Here is a 19,688-nt window from a genome sequence, read left to right as displayed (position 1 = left end):
AAACATGATCTAACCTATTAAAGGCATACCCTGTTAAAGGCTTACAAAGACTATTAGGTCTCACATTGTTAAAAGATTTTAACACCTTGTTAGAAGTGTTCCTTGTTAGAGGACTTCAACTTTCAACTAAGTAAGAACCCTATTAAAGGATTTCATATCATCCATTAGGACTACTCTATCAAGATATTTGACTAAAATTAGCTATTAGAATGTCTTAGCATAGATCCTACAATTGGCACTTGATTTCTTGATAATAGATCACCTCTAGACAATGTCTTCTTGATCCTTCTCAATCTAATCTCTCAATGTTTTATCCTTTTCTCTATCCTCTATTCTACTCCAACTGATTCTGAAATCCACTCTTTCTTCATAATGTCTAAGTCAACATGAATGTTTTGTTTGCACATGAAAACTTCTCTTTTTGCTTATTTAATTCCTTACACACTCATAGAAGGTTTAGGGTTTTGTCCTCCTTAAGAAGACATTGGTGGCTAAGGGTTAGGTATAAATTTATAGCTAAGATTCGTCCATTTTGCTGCTTAATCCTTCCCATTTTTTGATTGGATACATGTGATTACATATGGAATCCAATTAGAGATTCATCCTTATCTCAAAAATATTTAAATTTACCTTTAATTCAATTTAAAAATTCTTTACATAGTTGTTTGTACCATTACAAACAAATATGTACAAACTGTGTCACTTGGCATCTAACGTCTCTAATGCTCAACATGCATTGATCTTTATACTATGACTTGGCACTTGTATTTCTCAACATCCACTATTTACTAAGCTCCTAAATCACTCGACATGGCCTATCCACTTGGCCCTTGAGTGACTTGGCACATGAGTGGCTCAACACTCACTATGACTTGACATGGTCTAATATCTACATGTTGTACCCAGCATGTATTACTAGTTCAACATGAACTAAGTAAATGGATTAAGTGTGTTGACACTCACTAGTCATAAACAATCTAAGATCAACAAAAGGGTGAACTCTTAAGATCTTTGTTATTTTATTTATCTATCTTATAGTGTCTAACCTTTACTACTATTAATAGTACTGATATCTTTGGAATATAATTTATTATCTTGCCTCTTTTTTTGAAGAGTAAAATGAATGTTTAATGGATGAAACTCAAAAAAAGACACCAAAGAAAGAATTAAGCTACTAAAAGTTATAATTTGTTTTCTAAAAACCTCACCCAAAATGGGTACAATATAATGAAATGACAACATATTAGCATGATGCTAAAATGAACAGGAGAGACAAGTGTACAAAAACATAGGGCAATCAAATAAAGAATAAAATGTGTACAAAGGTCATGTCCTTTCTAATGAAGGGAAGAAATGGTAAAGTAAGAAATCTAATGGTCAAAGAGGATAGTCTTCATTAAGGAATGCACAAAGAATAGTATGAAGAACAATAAGAAAAGATAGTCACATGTACATTCACACTAAAATCATTATGAATAATGATACTAAGTGTAAAAAGAGTAAATTAGGAAACCATCAAGGCACATTTATTACAATATGGCATACACACAAATAACAATGTCAATCAGACCTTCAAATAATAGTTGTATGCCCTATTTGATAGTCCATGGAGAAGGCTAACCCACATCACCCATGTTCTGCTAGTAAGAATACAAATACAAAAAAATAAGGGAATCATCAAAAATACAAAAATGGAATCAACATACTTGTTAAATTAATGATTGCATTTCCTAAATTAGTCACACTTTAGACTAAGACAACTCTTAAGTAAGGTTATGCGTATTAGAATTAAGAAGAAACCCCAACCTGTAACACCAAATTTTATGCATGCATAACTTAGTGGATATCAAAGTAAATATTTCCATGCTATTAAGGGATACATGAATAAAATTAATGCATGTCCATCAATAGAGTTAGATATAATATAAAACCTTTGACTCTTACTAGGAAAAGAATTTAGTGCATATCAATTGAAATATTTGTAGGGTATATTTGAAGAAATAAACCAATTAAATCAATGCATAACCAAGGGGGAATGGTTAAAATATTTAGAATTTTTCTTTATCATTTTTCAAAAGAAAATTGTAAAGAAATATCAAAACAAATTATGCTACCAAGGTTAAGCCTACTACATATGCTCACTAAAGTTGGACATTTATTATCTCCCATGACCATTGTGATCACATCTTAAGGTTTGTAGTTATTTCTTCATGACTACAATAAAAAATATCTTTCTATATGATCCACCATTTCCCCTACTTTCCTTTTCTATTCAAATTTATAGTCAAGTATAGGCACATATTTCTCGACATTAAGCATGACAACCATTAGTTCGAGAAAATCCTCTTGATAACTTTGCCTTCCAATGTATCCACTTCAATATCTATCAATCTCTCAATAATAAATTCTACGAGGCTCTCCCAAACACAAAAGTTCACAAGTAGCCTTGCCCATATATGTCAATCTCCAAGAAAATTGGTTTTTGTAATGACATGTAAACTAGGAAGGAAAATTACAAAGGGTCTATTTCCCCACCATTTCCAAGTTGGAGAAAGACTACCTATAGGGTGGAGAAAGCCCATCTTGTATCAGTAAAGCCTACATTTTATGAGATGTTCAAACCCTCTATGAGAATATGAAAGCTACACTTTCTATGCTATTGGAAGGAGTTTACTATAACTGAGCTAGGATCACCCTAACCAAATTTTGGCTAGGGTTCACCACAAAGGACCTTAGGGAATGGAATTGATGCTTGTGAAAAAAACACTTGAGAGAAGTTTAAATCATAATGACATTGCATAAATTGAACTATATTTTTTCCACTCTTGTTTCATCTCATTGATCCACTCATTTAGAACCTAAAAACTTCCAAATAAACACAAGCAAACAATTAAAATAAGAGTAGCAAAAAACTCAGATGAATGCTTGAATAGAGTTAGCACAAATATAAGATACCACACCCCCTACTTGATGCAAATGGTAATCTAATGCCCTACATCTTTCCATCAAGGCTCATCTCTCTCTATAACAAACTTTATGGGACAAACCACAAACAAATACATTTTAAATGGAAAAAAACATGAACAAATATATACATCTTGAGAATTATTTTCCTACTTTTTTTATTTATGTTTAATTTCTAATTTAAAATAAATAAATAAATATTTCAGAAAATATTTTAAATTTTTTTGAAAAAGGTTTTAAACCAATCTCTCTTTTAGTAGTGCTAGTTAGTGTGGAGATTGAGTATTCTAGATATGATTGTGTGCCAAAAAAATTATGCATCAATGTTTTGGGTCACACTTAGTGACTTATTTTGATATAGTATTCTAGATGTAGCTACATGCTAAAAAAATTTTCATCAACATTTTGAATCACACACAATAATTAATCTTGGTTTCAACACAGAATCAAATCCAGAATATTGCATCTTAATTCTATTTCAGTAGTGTATATGTAAATTACTATTGATTAGATTGATCCTATAATTATGTTTTTACTTACATTGAATTAATGGCCCTCTATTAAACATTAAACATTCTAATGTAGGAGCATCATGGGTTCTCTCAGTGACTACTTTGGAGTTTTTGGAGGAATTCTTAGTAGTTTCTTTAGAGAGTACATAGAGTGTTACTCAGCCAAAAAAGAGGAGCTTAGTGATCCTGGAGGTGCTTGGTATTGGAATAGTTTAGAAAAAGTGAGAGGGGGGTGGTGAATTAGTTATCCAAGGTCCAAAACTCCCAATTAAAATTTTTCATGCTTAACAAAACTCATACATATACCTCCTTAACATGTATCTTGCATGCATCCACCATATAATTCAAAACTTAAACTTGTAGGTTACTGTCATAGGTTAAAGTCACTTCACAAAAATGTAAACATGAAACATAATAGAAGCATTCACACATATGACATAAGGATCTTACATTGAAACCCAATTTAGGAAAAACCACCAGTAACATGCTACTAATTCTCACTCTTATGAAGTGATACCCAATGAAGGGCCAACCCTGTTAAAGATTACAATACATAGTATTAAATGTAACTCAATTAAAGGAATTTAATCACCCTATTAGGAGTGATCCTTGTTAGAGGACATTAGGGCATTCCATTAGAATACCATCTGATTAAAGGATTCACAAAGGATTTACCCTAAACTAATATAATTATTAGAGAGTAATAGTAAGGCTTAATCTGATAATAAATCACAACTCACTTGAAAATTAGGGATCTATATTTCAGTCCTCCATTCTACTTGGCTTCATTCACTTTAGCTCTAATATCTTGTTCACCCTTGAAACATTCATCTCCTTAAGCCTTCTTGCTTTGCATGTTAATTCTAGACTCTATACTTTGGCCTCCATATGAAACAATATGCTAGACTCCTTGTCTTCCTTGGGATTTTTGCACATGAAAACTAATCAACCATTCAATTTTTTCTTAATGCCTTGTATACCCTTATAAAGAGAATTTGGATCTTTTTCCACTTAATCACAATTGTCGATTCTAGGTTTAGTTAGGATTCATTGAATATAACCATCTTTCTATTTTTTTTCCCTCTAGAAAATTCTTTTACAATCTTCCTTAAATTTATCTCAAAATGGTTTACCTTGAATTATGTGCCACTAGCTCCTCAAGCTTGTTTTCCACATGATTTACACAATCAAAGAAATCAACCTTGTCGGCTCAAATTCATTGAATTCACAATCAAACTCATAATGTTGTCACTTAGCATTAACTAGCTTCTGATGCTCAACACATACTACATTATTCAACATCTACTAGAAGTTCACTTGGCACATACCAAAGTTTATTGATGCTTGGCATCAACATAACTTTACTTTTCTTACACTATGTTCACTTAGCATCCACTAAAAATTCACTTTTCTTGGATCCAACTGATTTTTACTATGCACTCAATCAAGCTTAGAAAAATCATTTTTTCTTTCTTGTTCTTCTATACTTAATTAGTGTATCCATCCTTTGCAACCTTAAGTAGATAATCAATCCACTATATTATCACTATCTTAACTAATCTTTGTACTTTATTTACATAACATAACTCAACCTTTCCTCTACATACTCTTGTTATCACATTTGATCAATTCCTCTTCATCAATCAAACAAATTATAGTACTCAAATCATCTAAGTAATTGTCTTAGCAGTAAGTAGCATGTTTGACATTAGTGACAAGACAATGATTGAAACACATTGTCGTACTTGTATCAATCTTTTCTCAACAATCTCTCTCTTTAGCATTAACGACAAACTAATACCAACAATAATATTGAAAAGAAAATAATTCCTTGTATTGAAATATCTCCCTCTATTAGCAGCTTTCATCTTCTGTATAGGCTACAAAATTCTTTATCAGAATAAAAATCAATTCATTCTTACTCATGACTCCTTCTATATTTCATCTTGTAGGGCTTCTTTCTCTTGGATTTCTCAGATCACTCCCTCTTTTTGATATTCAAGTATTTGTCTCATTCTTACTTCTCCTTAAAGAGTATATCTATACTTATTTATCCTTTAAGAGTATAACTCCCTCTGAGTTGATATTTCAGATTCATTCTTTCTCCTTTTAAAGTATTTGTCCCTATATCTATCTTCTAACTTTGCTTGTTGGTCTCACTATCTCCCTCTGTAGTTGGTATTATCTTTTACAATATTTCTCCCTCTTTAGTTCATATTCTCTTTATAGTATTTCTCCCTCTTTGACAATAATGAAAAAGATGTGTCATCTCAACATTCAGATATAGCAATTTTAGGTTCTTCCTCTGTCACCTAAATTGTGACTAATCTTCTATTCTAGATATTTGATTACCTTAGGTAGCTCCTAAAGTAAGATCCACTACATCAATGTTTAGAATATCTTTTTCATTTCAAGTGATGTAGGGAACAACTCATTCTTTTTAAATAGCTTTGGATAGGGGCATCACCCCTAGTTTACCTCTTAGATACCCACAAGCATACTTAGGTAAAATCTTTTGTAAATATATCAACTATATATTCTTTGGTATTCACATATTCCATCTTTACTTTTTTTTTTTTGAACCAAATCTCTCAAATAATGATACTTGATAGCTATATATTTTGTCTTTGTGTGCATCACAGGGTTGATGGATATGTTTATAACACTTGTGTTATCACAATAAAGTATAACAGGTTTAGTAATTTTCTCGTTCATTCCTTTGAGTAGCTATTTGATCCATACTATATTGGTACGATTTACTACTGTAACAACATATTTAGCCTCAATAGTAGATTGATATATGCTATTTTTCTTCTTACTAGTCCATGCAACTAGTCTCTTTCCCAAGAAAAACACTCCACCACTTGTACTTTTTCTATCATCAACATTTCCATCCTAATCAACATTTGTGTATGCTCTTAATTTAAATTTCTCATTTTTCTTATAGTATAGATGAGATTCCTCTATTCCTTTCATATATCTCATAATTCTCTTAACAACAATCAAATGATTCTCCTTAGGATTTGTAGAGTATCTTGCAACAAACTAAAGAACTAATGGAATCTCAGGTCTCCTATGAACTACATATTACAATTTTCCAATCATAAACCTATAAAATGTTTGTTTCACATCAACAGAATCATAATTCTTTTATAGTTTTTATCTTTTCACCATTAGTGTGCTAACATGCTATGAATATGTTGGGACTCAAAATTGAAGCCCTAATTTTGAGTACCATTCTAAAAATCAACCCCTATAAGTGCATATTTATGCATGTGTACCTAACTATTTTTTTGAGGCATAAAAGGTGTTTAATGTTTCTAACACATTGCATTCAACATATTCATATGTTCCATAATGATAAATTTTCATTTTGAGTCATTTTGTGAAGTTCCATTTTGAGCAATGTTCAAGTTTGGATTTTGCCAAAGTGTCAAATAATGATAGGAAGCCTAGTTTGCATGTGAATATCTTGTGCCCAATAATGTATCATGACTCATTGCTTTAAAAATGTTTAATATAAATATCAAATAACCTATGTTTCATATTTCAAGTCATTTCAATATGCTTTGACTAGGTTTTGAATCCCTCAAAGATGGTTACTTATCTTTGTCATGCTCATACAAATTGCCCTAAATTCTAGAAGGCTCTATTTGACTGGTTATAACTTTGACCCAATTGATCAAAATGAGAAAATTTCTTTTGAATTTCATTCAATAGGTCAAATAATTGTTATGTTTCTAATTTGAGCTTATGATGAATCCATTTGATCAGTTTTCAAATGCAATTCCATATGCAATTTGTAAAGTTTTACTGGTGTCATAAAGTGTAGATTGATTAGTACCCCTATTCGGGATGTCATAATTTTGAATCTATGATAGGTGAGATTGAATTGATTTTACTATTATATTCTACTCTAAAATTATTTAAGTGTACCAATTTATAAGTTTTGACAAATCCATCTACACACATTCCCAAGTCTATTCCATTTGTAACAATCACTTTTCTACCATTATTTCCAATTTTGCAAATCCAAGTAGCCCACTTTGACCACTCACCAAATTCACCTAGTTATTTATCATGAGCCCAAATCATAGAATTATATTCTCCTCATGACATTGAACCAATTCTCTAGTTCTCATTCCCCAAGTGTTAGTTTGACCCATTTTCAAAGCCAAAACTGAATGCAATTTATGGTTTTCTAACATGTGTACTTATAGGTAGTTCTAAGAAGGTAACTTTGATGGTCAATATCTTTTGAACCCAAAGTTTTTATAAGATGAGATCCAATAGGGTAAGAGAATTTCAAAAAAATAAGTAGTATGTCAGAGCTTAGGGCTTAGTTATCTATTTATATCAATTTTTAAGGCTAGCCTACAATTCTTCCTGTCAAAAGATCAAAATTTGCAAAAAATGTTAAACTAAGTTTTGAATGATCAAATTATGAGAGATTTTGATCCAAATTGAGTCCAGTCAGTTCAAGAGGTCAAATTAGTGGATTTCATGGGTTAGGTGGTTTAGTTTGAATTTTTTTAGCCAGACCCACTCTGGGGCCCGACTAACTTTGTCAGTAAGATAAGGCAGGGTGTGACGATGTTAAAGGATGTGGTAATGATTCAAATAATTATAATATGTTGCATAATGCATTTGATGTCAAATAATTTGTGACATAATGAAGGGGCACCCAATGTTTTTGTAGCTTATATGATAAAAGGTGTGGCAATACTTTGTGCAAGTGAGTTAAAAGACAATTGTGCTAGTCAATGTCTTTTGTTTTCAAAGTGTTCAAAGGTTTACATTTCAACAAACCAACTATTCTTTTCAATATTTAGATTTTTGGGTTCTGTGGAGCATGATTTTTTATGAATGTGATTTGGAACACAAAGATATCCATACTAAAGATAAAAATTATTGGATCCTTCACCATCTACAATAAAAATGGAACCTTGCCTATCGTCCTCAAAATAAATCTGGTCCAAAATGGGAAACCTATATGCAAGTCTCTCATTATTTGAAATATAAAGAATAGAAGTGCAAAAGAATGGTGAGTGTAAGAGAATTTATATTTGTATTCATGGTGATTACACTTTGTATAAATATCATGCTCTTGACATCTTGTGTTACTACTTCTAAAGACTCAAGTGTGGAGAGAGCAAAACCCTTAAAGAAAAAGTGAGGAGGATTTTCTATGTAAGGATTACTTATATTATTGATTGGGTGGTAAGCAGCTCATACCAAGAGGAAACTAGTCAAGTGAGTAAACTAATTAGATCTTTATTGGGTGTGGTGCCCTTGACCATTAAAACATTACATGTCATCCTACTATGACTGGGATGGAAGACTTGAGTTATTTGACATTTGAGTTGATCATGGAGAGCATGAGCCTCTGCTTATGTTCTATTCTTGCTAATGATGCCATCATTTTTCCTTGGTCTTCTTTTTCTCCTTTGTGTTTATTAGGAAAAACTTGGCTTTTAGGTAGATCAGGGTGGATGCTTAGTTGAAATGGTAATGACATCATGCTTAAATTTGACCATGGAGCATAGTGGAAGCTAGAGTTGAATGTGATTTTTTTTCAGATACTCCCATAGGAGACATTGGCATGTTTCTAAGATGCAATTTTTCAAAAATGTTTTCCCTCTACCTCTACAAGGAAAAAGTCACATTCTAACTTCTTACCCAAGCTACTAAGAAAAAACATTCTAGTGAATGCTTGAGGTTGTCACCACGCACAATGTGTGCCATCAAATTTGTGTAAAGGATCCAATGGAACACACAAACTAGTGACATAGACAATAGTCATAGGTTAAGGGAGAGTGTGGAAATGGGAAAATTTTCCCCTTTGGTGCATTAATAGGTGCATTACATGGATGAATCTAGAGGAAGGTGAGAAGAATGGTGATGAATGTATAAAAAATGGATCCCACTTCTAGGAGATGCCCTTTGCTAGAGATGGAAGATCATTAATGGAAACTGCAAGAGGAGGCTTGCATGTTTTAGAAGGGGGTGATAGTAAAACCATTAGTCCACCATCACTTGGGCATTCAAAACTTTATATGTTTATAACCATAAACACATAAAGCCAAGTTATCTTAAAAAAATCAACTTTTATAACCCAAGGTTTCATGCGTGGGGCCCATGGTTAGTGAGAGTTGGAGTCAAATTCAACCAAATTTGGATCATCCATGTAATTGGAAGAAACAAATATGATGATGTCATGTCAGACAGGTGGAGCCTAGTAGAGCCTTTAGACCAAAAACCATGCGGTTAGAGCTTAACCATGTGATGACATGAAATTGGTCAAGATAAAAATTGACATGATCACCACATTAAATACTAGATTGAAAGAGATATTGGTGATGGTGTGAAAATGAAGATTTTGTGGCTTTGCCCAAGTTAACTATAGTTAGCTATAAAGAGCTCTGAGGGTGAAATTAACCATGTTTCACTTGGTCGCTAGAGTTAAGGTGCAACCTTGGGTTAAGATCATGATATTGTTAAAAGATGATGCGTGGTGAGGGTGATGATAGAGAAATATGTGAGGTGGTAGGAGCTAACCAATAGGAGGCTACCACATGGTGCCCAAGCAATTAACCAAGGGTTGGCCCAGATGAAAAAAGGGCAAAACACATGAAATTTAGAAATTTTTTATTTTTTTGTTTTTTTGTCAAAATTTGAATGCTCAAAGCCTATGATGGAATAATATGAAAAATTTAATGCATTTAAAGTTTTATATAGCTTTAACTATATAATTTTTTTAAAATTTTCATTAAAATGCTTTGAACTTGCAATTAGAGCCTAGATTTTCACATACATGCTAAAGGAGAAATTCTTGTCAAAAATGTACATTGTAGTATACCATTGGAATCAACAGAAGATTATCTTTCCAAATATGGTATCATAATTTGCATAGGTATTCTCTGGTATAGACTATAAGTGGTTTTGTGTTTTCTAGGGCATTCTAAATAAAATGAGCATAATTCATCAATGAACATCAAAATTACTTGGAAAATAGTCATTGAATTTTTTTGCTACCAGATTTGGAGTAAAATGACTTTGAAAGTTTTATTTTACCTCTTGAGGTCATTTGACAGATATTTTTGTCTTTTCTTTGATATCAAATTTGGATTTTCAAATTAGTTAGGTGCCTTTATCTTTGTGAGATATTTTCAAAGACATTCTTCATTAGCAAAGAAATGGTATAATGTGTAGTTATAGAGAGAGTAGAGAGATATTTTTTATCTATAGATGGAAGTTTTCCAAGTCGACAAATGGTAGCATTTGATCTAATCCAACTTTTCTTCCTTTCTATTTAGTCTCTTTTTTTCTCTTTCTTACCAGTTTGTTGGTTCTAGTTTGTCTTTGATACCACAAGGTTGGATTCGTAGATGTGATCCCACATTATTTTCTTTAGCATTTCTCTTGTAATGAACAAGTAATAAGAATACATATAGTTTAGATCTGATAGGCAATTCTTTGTTTCAATTTCATGCATCTTATTGTATTTGTTTCAAGGAAATAAATAAAAGAGCAGCCACAAGTTAATCTTCTATCTGAATTTTGTCTCATGTTCATGCTATTTGTGATCTTCTATGATATATGTACAAGGTGCATGTAGTCTAGTTGCAATATATTTTAGATTATATATGTTGATATGTTTTTCTTAAGATTCAAGGAGTCATATAAATGCTTGGTATATCATTTTTGGGTTGTAGATCTCTTGAAGGGATAGGTCGAATATGAAATTTAGAAAGATGTAGATGTTTGATTCACAAGGTGAATGGATAGATCAAGAAAGCCCTGATGTATGGGATATGTCAATGACTTTTAGGGATGTGTGTTAGGGGTTTGTGGGATTTCCCAATAGATAAGGCACTTATCAGCTAAAAGATCAAAGTGTTATATTGTTCATATTATGGTTTTGCTAAAATCAGCATCATTAATCAAATATCTTTTCCCTTTAATGTTGAAAGAGCTAAAAGTGTTTCCCTCACTTGGCTTATCAAGTTCTTAGTTCATGTTATTAATTATTTCATGTCTATGATCTTTGCATAAGTGTTAGAAGATTAAGGATTTTATCTGTTATAGATTTAGTGTATGCTTTTGAACAACTAGTACCATATGAAGAATCTATAGGTCCAATTGCCTAGGTTTTGTAGAGGCTAAACTAGAAGAAGGGTCTAGTCTTATAGTTTGCCCAATGTCTAAAAGGGTATGATGTAGATGGGAAGTAGCTTCCCCTAGATGTATCTTGTTATCATTGGGATAACTTGAAACTATGATGTTTCAAAACATCAACAAAATCTTCCAATTTAAAAGTTTTCAATATTTCCTTCACATACTTAGACTAAGTGATGTAAATACCATATTGCATTTGATACACTTTCAAACAAATAAAGAATTTAATTTCTCCAAACATGGACATCTCTAATTCTTGCTTCATTTCATCAGAAAATGTCTTGGAAAGTAAATTTTGTCCTACAAATATGATATCATCAATGAAAGTTTTAGCTAGTAAAATACCTTTACTACCTTCACTCTTCAAATATAAGTTGTTTTTATCATCAGTTCTCTCAAAACTAATCTTCATAAGATAAGTATGAAGTCTCTCATACCATGTTTTTGGTGTTTTCTTTAAACCATATAAAGCTTTATGCAATCTACATACCATTTTCTTGTTGCTAGCATGGACAAATCCTTTAGGTTGTTCAATGTAAACATATTCTTCTAATATACCATTTAGAAATGGACATTTCACATCCATTTGGTAAACTTTGAAACCTTTGTATGCAGAGTAAGCAAGTAGAGTTCTTACTCCTTCTAGTCTTACAACAAGGGAAAATGTTTCTCTATAGTCTACTCCTTCTTCTTGAGCATACCCTTTGTAAACTAATCTTACTTTATTTCTTGTGACTTAACCATTTTCATCTAACTTTTTTTTGTACACCTATTTGTTTCTAATGAGATTCTTGTTCTCTGGTTTGGGTACAAGTGATTAGGTTTTGTTATTCTCAATCTCCCCAATCTGTTCTCTCATGGCTTGACTCTAGTCATCATTCTATAGCGCATACTTCACTGATTTAGGCTCATGCATGATCAATAAACATGTATCACTTCTCAACTTGTTTCTTGTCATAGGTTTGACCTCTTTTTCTATAATAATTTGTGTAGTAAGGTGATGTCTCTTGACATACTTTGACAATCTTAGTTTTGCTCTATTTTCTTCAATAGGTGTTCCAACTTTAGAACCATTGTGTGCTTCTCTATTAGGTAATTCAACATATCTTTTATGTATACTAATCTCTTATTAGAATGAATCTCATATTCATTTTGCAACTCAACTCCAAATTGTAACCTAGTTCTTGAATGCAACTTGACATTCACTATTTGTGATTTAGCAATAACTGAAACTTGTTGTTATTGATTTGCAACTTGATTCATAACATCATTATCAATCATGTCATTATAGAAATACATAGAAGATTTGTAATCTTTATTTTCTTTTGCAAGTTTAGCTTCACGTACTTCTATATATTCATTTAATTTCACATTTGCACTTTCCTCAACTTTGTTAGTGTTAGTATTTAAACACTTATAATATTATCTCCTTGTGGAATATCCTTGGAATATACCTTCTTCACTTTTATCATTAAATTTTCCATTCCTATTATCTTTAGTAATATATCATTACTTCCAAATATCTTAAATCATTTTACGTTGGGTGAGTATCCATACCATATTTCAAAAGGTGTAGAATGAGTACCTTTCTTGACTTGTACATAGTTCAAGGTATAGATAGTTGTACTTACAAATTCTCTCTAGTATTTCAAATAAACATTTTTCTACATCATAAGTGTTCTACCATAGTTCACCATAGATTTTTTTCTCCTTTCAACAATCCCATTTTGTGGAGGGATTCTTGGTGTAGAAGTCTAACTTTTGATTCCTCTATCATTACAAAACATCTCAGACTTATTTGATGTAAATTCTCCACCTTTATCAGATCTCATACATTTTAAGATTTTACCTATTTCCTTTTCCACTCTAGACAAGTACCACTTAAACATTTGAAATGCATCAATTTTTTCCTTCAAATACATAATTTTCATCATCTTAGAATAATCATCAACAAATATGATAATGTACTTATCATCTTTATAGATTTTCACATTTATTGGTCCACCTAAATTAGTATGAACTAGCTCAAGAATTCCTTTTGAAGTGTGATTCTTTCTTTTAAAACTTGACTTTGTCATCTTGCCTAACTGACATTGTTTATATATTACAATATTTGATTTCTTTAGTTTTGGTAAATCTCTGAGCCTCTTCATCTTACTGATACTGACCAAATTATAAAAAGTAACATGACACAATATTTTGTGCCTTAGTTGTACATCATCAAATTGTATAACTAGAGAAGTAGCATCATTCATCTCAAGATAGAAAAGATTATCTCTAGTTTGATCACCATTGCAATATTAATCTCCATTAGCATCATAAATCTTGGATTTTCTATTCTCAAATTCAACCTTACACCCAACATTATTCAATTGTAGATTACTTAGCAAATTGTAATTCAATCCTTCTAAATAATTAGCATTATAAAAAATGAACTTATCTATCAACTTAATTGACCATTTTCCTTTGATAAGACATGGTGCATCGTTCCCAAATCTAACACTATTTCCATCATAATTCACAAGGGAATTGAACTTACTTTTATCTCCAGTCATGTGATTTGAGAAACCACTATCAATAATCTATCTTTTACTCATGTTCACATAAGACACAAGTGTATTTGCTTCATCTTCATTAGAGTCATCCTTCATTTCAACATAGACAACTTCATCCTCATGATCTTTTGATTCTTCATTGGGTTCCTCTTTAGCAATTTAGCAGGATTTCTTTCCTTTGACCTTGTAGTCTTTGCTTTTCTCATCTTTTTTTCTTTTAAATTTGTCTTCACTTCAACTGTTCATCTTTTCTATATATCTAGTAGCAATATGACCAACCTCATTACAATTAAAACATATGATAGGCATCTTACCTTTTTATTTTCCTTTGCCTCTTTGAAATCTCCTACCAACAATGCTTCAAGCTATTCAACATATTCCTAATCTATATCACTATCACTAGAAATTTATTTGACCTTTTTATTTTTCTTTTCTACTGGTTCCTTCAATGATAACTTAGTTTTAAAAGAAGAATAAACATTTTTATATTTGAATTTATTAAAATTATAGAGTTCAAAGGTAGTAAGCCTACCTACCAATCCTTCAAGTGTCAGGTATACATATCAACTCTTGTATGATAGAAACTCTAATAACATATATGGGCATAAGTATCCTTAATAATTTTCTCAATATAGTATCATCAAAAATATTACAAGTATCTCCTCTAATAGAATTAAAAAGTTCTTTTATTCTAGAGCAACTCTAAAAAATGTTCTCAACTTCTTCCATTTTCATATCATCAAACTTAGCTCTACAAATTTCAGATTTGGCTCTTAAAAAATTTATGTCTCCTCCATAGATGGTTTGAAGAGTATCCCACATCTTGTTTTCAATATCACAACTATTGATATCATAAAACTCATAATAACTTAGGGTAGATGCAATCTCCAACATTATCTAATTGTGCTCTTTATTCTTCTTTAGTTCTTTAGCAATGAGGGCTCCAGCAGGGTCAACATGTTCAATAGTAATAGTAATTTGCAAATGATCACTAAGTCCTCCTAGGTTTAGCTTCATCAAACTTTGTTGTACAAGAAATTTGTCCTTGTTAAGACTAGGTACCTCTCTTTTTTGCATTTTGATCTTTGACTTATAGTACCTTGAAACTATCTCTCACAAGCAACCAAGGCTCTGATACCAATTGTTGGAATAATTTAGAAGAACTAAGAGGGGTGGTGAATAGTTATCCAAGGTCCAAAACTCCCAATTAAACCTTTTAGTGCTTAACAAAACTCATACATATATATCCTTAACATGTATCTTGCATGCATCCATCATATGATTCAAAACTTAAACTTGTAGGCTACTATCCTAGGTCAAGATTTGTAGAAATCTAAACATGAAACATAACATAATCATTCACATATATGACACAATAATTTTATATTGAAGCCCAATTTGTGAAAAACCATCAATAACATGTTACAAATTCTCAATCTTTTGAAGTGGTGTCCTATGAAAAGCCAACCCTATTAAAGGTTATAATACACATTGTTATATCTAACCTAGTTAAAGGATTTGAATTACCGTGTTAGGAGTGATCCTTGTTAGAGGACTTTATGCCATTCCATTAGAGTACCACTTGGTTAAAGGATTTACAAATGACTATTAGGTCAACCTTAATCCAAAGGACTTACCCTAAACTGATACATTTATTAGAGAGTAACAATAAGGCTTTATTTGATAATAAATCACAACTCACTTGTAGACTATAGATCTCTACATTAGACCTCCATTATGCTTGGCTTCATTCACTTCACCTTTGATAGCTTGTTCACCCTTAAAAAATTCATCCCCTTAAGTCTTCTTTCTTTGAATGCCACTTATAGACTCTATAGTTTGGCCTTCATATGAAGCAATACCATAGACTCCTTTTCTTCTTTGGGTTTTTCACACATGCCAAGTAGCCAAGTATTCAACTTTCTCTTCATACCTTATATTACCTTATAAAGATAATTTGGTTAATTTTCCACTTAATCACAATTGTCCATTCTAGGGTTAGGTAGGATTCATTGAATCTAACCATCCTTTTCTCCCTCTAGAAACTTCCTTTACAATACTCCTTGAATTTTGTGCTACTAGTTCATCAAGATTATCTTCCACATGATTCACACAATGCAAGAAATTAACCTTGTTGGCTCAAATTCATAGAATTCATGATCAAATTCATAATACTATCACTCAACATTAACTAGCTTCTGATGCTTGACACATACTGCATTACTCGACACATACTAAAGTTTACTAATGCTTGAAATAAACTAAAATTTAGTCAACTTACACTATATTTACTTGTCATCCACTGAAACTTCACTTTTCATTGCTCCGATTAATTTTTTACTTGACTTGCACTGAGATTTCTCAACACCAACTATGCACTCAGTCAAGCTTAGCAAATTTAATTCTTCTTTCTTATTCTTCTAGAATTAATTAGTGTATCCATCCTTTGCAGCCTTAAGTAGATAATCAATCCACTATAATATCACTATCTTAATTGATCTTTATACTTCTTTTACATAGCATAACTCAATGTTTCCTCCTAGAGATCTTGTTATCACATTTGATCAAAACTTGTTCATCAATCAAACAAATGATAGTACTTAAATCATCTAAGCTATTGTCTTACCAAAAGGTAGTAGGTTTGACATTAGTGATAAAACAATATCAATATTTTATCAAAACTCAATCATTGAAGCCACTTAGCATGCACTGGGAGCTTGGTGATGCTTGGTCATACTGTTGACCAAGTAGCTCGATCAATGAAGGGAATCAATCACCAAAGAAGTAGAAATCAACATACACTAGGGAGCTTGACTTATACTATAGGCTTCAGTTGCTATATTGACCAAGTAGCTTGATCAATGAAGGGGCTTAATTATGCTTGGTTGAGTTAATTATAATCAAAAGTGGTCTTTTGATACACACTCATGTCTTAATTCTAGCTTTTCCTAAGTCATTTGTGTTAAGTTTTTAGTGTGAGAAAACCTTGGAATTTAATTAGGTTGTATTTAATTTATATTGTAATATGACTTGTGGCTTAAATGTACATTTATTGTAAGGGTTTATTTCAATTTTAATCTTTTTAGGCTAACTTGTGGCTTAGTTGTGTATAAGCACAGGGTCTTTTGGAAGTCTTGAGGCATTATTTTAATGTGTGATCAAACATGGAGAAGATGGAGTAGCTAAGTGAGCAAAGCTTTCTTAAGTGTGTGGATATAGTGCCAAATGTGAGGTAGTTTACACCTAGATCTTGGGTAACGTTTGAGAAGGGCTAGTAGTTGAGGCTTGGAAAACATGGAGATTGCTTGGTGGGCTAACGAGCACAAGTTTAGATCTTCCTTGGAGGTTTCCACTAGAATGTGGATATGGACTAGCTAGGGTTTGGATTGGATCTTGAGGGACATTGTAGAGCTCTTATTGTAATTTCCATTGTATTTGACCATAACCTAGAAGGCCTTATAGCTAGTAAAATTGCATGTAAATAGCTATTTTATGAATAATGAGTTTAGCTTGGTATCTGATTTAATATCTTGTGTTATATTTCCACTATGTGGTTAATTTCTAGGGGCTAAGATATCTCCTTTGGGGATTATCCTACCTTGTACTACATCAGATGGTATTAGAGAATAATTATACTTGAGCATCTAGACAAATCACTAAAGGTGAGTTAGATTGCACTAGGACCTTGAGTTAAGAGGAGTTGATATAAGAAGATCTTGATCTGGTGGTCAATTTTTCTTTTTGGAGTCCTAGGTTGTGAGGTGGTAGATCATGGTCTTGACTTTCAATTATAGAGGACTTGCAAATGGATAATTGGTTGTGAAGATGGAAGGTTGATATTTTTGGAACATGATTGTAAAAAGTTTGTTGCAGATATGTGTTCTTAGACTTGTGATTTGTTCCTAGTTATTCTAGCAAGATGACAAGATGTAATTTTACTTGAAATAATTTGGTTTGTCAAAGGGTGGATAGGAAGGATTTGTTGTAGAGAGTTTATGAAAATCTTGGAAGATGTCTCTGAGAAGATTGAACCTTGGATGATTGTGAATCTCAATGATGTGGTGGGGAATACATTTTTGAAGATGTTTACTCAGTTTGAAGCTAGATTGATTGATCAAGCTAGGGAAGGGATGACTAAGTTTCATAAAAATTTGTGGAGTTGGATTCTACTAATTTGGAAGAGAGTTTTCTAGCTAGTTAGAAGAATTATTTGAAAATGAAGACAACATGGCAAGCTTGAGGAAGAGGTTCATTTTTTTGATCTTTTTATGGAGTCTGATGTGAAACCTATAGAGAAATTTGTGGTTGTTGTTACTTAGAAGGTTCCTAATCTTGTTGATTCTGGGATGGAGATAGCTTTTCATGATCAATTAGTTGAGTATGAAATGGAAATTTTAGAGAACTTGGTTGTGGATAGTCATGCTGTTGTGGGAAATCTTATTATGAGCAATGAAATTACTAGTGTTGGGAGTTTTGAATTTACTAATGATTTTGTTGATGTGGATTTGATTTTAGATCTACATGGTACTACAAATCTATATATTCTTGATCTGCTAATGATTGACATAGATGAAGATTTACCTATGAAGCATTGTGTTCATTTTGTTCCTCAAAATGAGTATGTTGATTGGTTTGTTGAGATTTAGGAGATGTATATGTTTGATAGAATGATGCAAGTGTGGGTGATTTATAGATTGGTTTTCTTGTCCCTGATAGAGTGGAAGCCTTTGATGAAGATGAATATTAGATCAAATCTTTCTTGGAGCATAAAATTGTGGGACACACTTTTCTATTTACTTGGGGAGTCTGATGCAAGAGCATCATGGGTTTTCTCTATGACTACTTTGAAGTTCTTGGATAACTGCTTAATAGTTACTTTGGAGAGTGCTTGGAGTATTATTCAGTCAAAGGAGAGGTTCTCAATGATCCTAGAGGTGCTCAAGCATTGAAGACACTTGATATGAATTAGTATATGTGTGAAGCTTGGTCATAGTGTTGATCAAGTAGCTCAGTTAATGAAGGGACTTGGTCACCAAAGGAGTAGAACTTAGCATACATTGGGGAGCTCACCTTATACTACAAGATTTAGTTACTGTGTTGACTAAGGATCTTGATCAATGAAGGGGCTCAATTATGCTTGGTGGAGTTGCTGATACTAAAAAGTGATTTTTTGATACTTGGTAATGTCTTGGTTCTAGCTTTGCTCAAGTTCTCTATGTTCTATTTCTAGTATGAGAAAACCTTGGCATTTAATTTTGTTGTATTTAATTTCTATTGTAAGCCAACTTGTGGCTTAAATATACATTTAATGTAAGGGTTTATTTAAATTGTAATCTTTCTAGGGTGACTTGTGACTTAGTTGGTTATAAGTAGGGGTTATTGTGGAAGTCTTCAAGCATTATTTTAGTATGGGATCCACCATGGAGAAGATGGAGTAGTTGAGTGAGCGAAGTTTTCTTAAGTGTGTAGATAGAGCATC

Source organism: Cupressus sempervirens, chromosome 5 (genome assembly GCF_028749045.1).
Source record: "Cupressus sempervirens isolate cs-2001-9-10 chromosome 5, ASM2874904v1, whole genome shotgun sequence".
Classification (NCBI taxonomy): domain Eukaryota; kingdom Viridiplantae; phylum Streptophyta; class Pinopsida; order Cupressales; family Cupressaceae; genus Cupressus; species Cupressus sempervirens.
Note: the sequence above shows the minus strand (reverse complement) of the source record.